The 3,279-nt window shown below is 43.1% G+C and overlaps 1 pseudogene across 1 annotated transcript; it reads left to right on the top strand.

The window, feature by feature from the left end:
- Positions 1-277: 277 nt before the first annotated feature.
- LOC308239401 (nuclear cap-binding protein subunit 2-like) lies at positions 278-719 on the top strand (annotated as a pseudogene). Its single transcript has one exon. The product of its transcript is annotated as a nuclear cap-binding protein subunit 2-like (transcript).
- The last annotated feature ends 2,560 nt before the right edge of the window (positions 720-3,279 follow it).

Below are 3,279 nucleotides of genomic sequence, written 5' to 3'. Positions count from 1 at the left end.
GTAAGTATAAATGGTTCTTCTATACAAAGTTCAAAGACTGAGTCCTGGGGCTCTCCAACATTAAGAGGTTGGAGAAATGAGGAGAAGAGTAATAAGTAACCAGTAAGACAGAAGAAAAGCAGGAAAATATGGTAACCCAAAAATCAAATGAAGCAAATGTTTTAAGGAAAAGAAGTGATCATAACATCCATAAAACAAACAATCCTCTGGTTCTACCACCTCCACTGGTGACTCATTGTTCCTGGAGTGGTGGAGTCCTCGTCCACTTCTCTGCACTATGTCCAGTGGCCTCCTGAAGGTGCTGCGCAGCGACCCCTATGTGGAGCTGAACCTGTACTGGGACCAGCACTTCTGGGGTGTCAATGAAGAACAGGAAAAATTACTGAAGAAAAGATATGATTTATGTTGGAAATCTTTCCTTTTACACAGCAGAAAAACAAATCTATGAACTCTCCAGCAAAAGTGGTAACATAAAGAATATCATTATGGGTCTAGATAAAATGAAGAAAACAGCATGTTGTTTCTGCTTTGTAGAATCTTATTCAAGAGCAGATGCAGAAAATGCCATGTGGAACTTGTCTGGATGATCGGATCATTCGCACAGATTGGGATCTTGGCAACAGGGTTGTGGATGGCCTAGGGTCCAGGTAGGAGATGAGTTTTGACAGGACTATGATGCTGAGAGAGAAGGCTATAGAAAACTGGCCCCAAACCACTGACCAGTAAGAACCCCATCATGAAAAACTTACTCCTTTGGCCTGCTGAATTTGACATATTAACCAAGGATTGCAAACCTTCCATTTTTAACAAGCTTTGATCAATGTCTCTATTGAGCCAGATGCTGCTTCACAGTTTTCCTCTGAAAATTATCAAAGGGCAGAATCCAAAAGAATGCCTTTAATTCTAGTCTTAGAATATTGGCAATGTGTCAGGTTGCCAGAACGATTTCCTTAAGAGGTCAAAAATTGTGTTCCTTGGCAACAGATTTTATCTCTAATGTTTATCAGCCAAAACATCACACTTCTTTTAGGAAAATTCGAAAAGTTTTAAATTTTGTTTTCCATGTGTGTGTCTAAGTATGTTCATGGTCTACATTGGGGCCTGGAATTACTATTTTTAAATTTTTAAGTTTCCTTGAGATAAAGTTTAATAAATGGAGCTTTGTGATATTGTATACCTTTGTTCTAAATCAGGAACAGATGTTTGACAACTGAATTTATTTCTATGTTGAATTCTAACCTCTAAAGGCAAACTTAGGAGTCAAGAGAACTTCTTAAATAGTTGGTGCTAAAGTAAGCCTTCGACAGTCCCAGGGGTTATCACCTGCTTACATGCTTTACATATCAGGGAATTAGATACAGGACTTGAAGAGTCTTGATTAGACATATTTTTCAAGAGATGTGTTTTTTCTAAAGCTAAAAAATGTAAGGGTTGCTTTGTATTATAGAAAACCTCAAATACTCTAAGGGAAGTGGGGGACACTGTCAGTAGGAAATAGAATGAAATATCAGAGGACACAAGTTAAAATATTGCCTTGACATGTTGAAGATTGCTGTGAGGGCCATCATATTAATTAATTTTCAAAGTGATCTTAAGAATGTAGTAGGTTTGAGGAGAAACCAAGATGGCGGCATAGGTAAGCACCTAAACTGCTGCCTCACACAACAATTTCAAACCTACAACTAAAAGACAGAACGGACACCATCCAGAACCACAGGAAAGCTGGCTGAGTGAAAATTCTACAACAAGAAGGAAAGAGAAAAGCTCACAGAGAATTGGAGGTACGGCAAAGGGTCTTTGTGCGTGCAGAGAGGAAGGGCGGCTGAGAGCCTGGCTGACTTTCTCTGGCAGAAGGGGGAAGGAAGCCCCCGACCGCACTGAACCCCAGTTCTGACTGTACTGAACCCCAGTTCCAGGCGAGCCCCTGGGGACCCACGCTCTTATGGGGGGAGTCTGGACTCTCGGGCGGAGACTCGGGAGCCGGGGAAGGCAGAGGTCTGAAGGTGCACGCGTGCCAGTGCGCACAAAGGCTGCGGAGGTTGCCACAGGCTTTCCCTAGTGGAAGGGAGTCAGAAGCTCCTGACTGCACTACGCCCCAGTTCTGACTGCACTGAACCCCAGTTCCAGGCGAGCCCCTGGGGACCCACACTCTTGTGGGGGGAGTCTGGACTCTCGGGTGGAGACTTGGGAGCCGGGGAAGGCAGAGGTCTGAAGGCATGCGCGTGCGCGCAAGGGCAAGGCTGACGGGAAGCCAAGACTGTCTGCTCCGCCCTGAGACTCCACCCCATCCAAGCTGAGCACAGAGGCTATTGCAATTTGGCAAGTCTAATCCTATAAGGCTGTCTCCAGCACCGAACTTCTCCCAGCATAGACACAGCTGATCCTTACAGCCAACTGGCCTGGAGGTCAATTCCTCCCAGTGATACCAACAACAATCAAGACTTAATTACAACAAGGCTGTACACACAGTCCACAAAGGGGTGCACCAAGAGTGTCCACCTCAGGTTACCTGGGGAGGCAGACCCACTGGGCCATATAGGAAACCTAGCACACAAATCTACCCTACCAACTCAGGGAAGCAGTGAAAATGTGGCATCAGAGAAACAGATCACAAACGAAAGAAATGGAGGAAAACAAACGACTGGATATAGAATTCAAAACCACGGTTATAAGGCTTTTCAAGAATATCCTAGAAAAGGCTGATAAATATAACAAGACCCTCGAAGGTATGAAAAAGGACCAACTAGAAATTAAACATACACTGACTGAAATAAAAAATATTATACAGAGACCCAAAAACAGACTAGAGGAACACAAGAATCAAGTCAAAGATTTGAAATACAAAGAAGCAAAAAACACTCAACCGAAAAAGCAAAAAGAAAAAAAAATTCCAAAAAGTTGAAGATAGTGTAAGGAGCCTCTGGGACAACTTCAAGCGTACCAACATCAGAATTATGGGGGTGCCAGAAGAAGAGAGAGAGCAAGATACTGAAAACCTATTTGAAGAAATAATGACAGAAAACTTTCCCCACCTGCTGAAAGAAATAGACTTGCAAGTCCAGGAAGCGCACAGAACCCCAAACAAAAAGAATCCAAAGAGGACCACACCAAGACACATCATAATTAAAATGCCAAGAGCAAAAGACAAAGAGAGAATATTAAAAGCAGCAAGAGAAAAACAGTTAATTACCTACAAGGGAGCACCCATACGACTGTCAGCTGATTTTTCAACAGAAACTATGCAGGCCAGACGGGAGTGGCAAGAAATTTTCAATGTGA

Source organism: Plecotus auritus (genome assembly GCF_963455305.1).
Source record: "Plecotus auritus genome assembly, chromosome: X".
In the NCBI taxonomy this organism is placed as follows: domain Eukaryota; kingdom Metazoa; phylum Chordata; class Mammalia; order Chiroptera; family Vespertilionidae; genus Plecotus; species Plecotus auritus.
The sequence above is the reverse complement of the archived record's forward strand: the minus strand, read 5'-3'. Positions and strand labels throughout refer to the sequence as shown.